Source organism: Portunus trituberculatus, chromosome 29 (assembly GCF_017591435.1).
Source record: "Portunus trituberculatus isolate SZX2019 chromosome 29, ASM1759143v1, whole genome shotgun sequence".
NCBI classification, from domain to species: Eukaryota; Metazoa; Arthropoda; class Malacostraca; order Decapoda; family Portunidae; genus Portunus; species Portunus trituberculatus.
The window spans coordinates 7,985,744-7,986,011 of NC_059283.1; positions in this window are offsets into that span (position 1 = coordinate 7,985,744).

Below are 268 nucleotides of genomic sequence, written 5' to 3' on the forward strand. Positions count from 1 at the left end.
TCTAAGCACTTAATCATCTCTCTCTCTTTGCAAATCCTTATGTTCCTCAGTTCCCTATGTATTTGTCTTAGGTAGCACATATGTTACTATGATTTTCCTTTTTTTATCAATTCCTCTTTTAATTGTTACTCCCATTACTTCCACCATACCATCACTATGTTGCACCTCCTCCACACATATATTATCATGAACCATTATTAGCACTCCTCTTCCCCCCTTACCCTTTCTGTCTCTTCTCCAGCTATTATATCCCTCTTCTTTAAAGGTA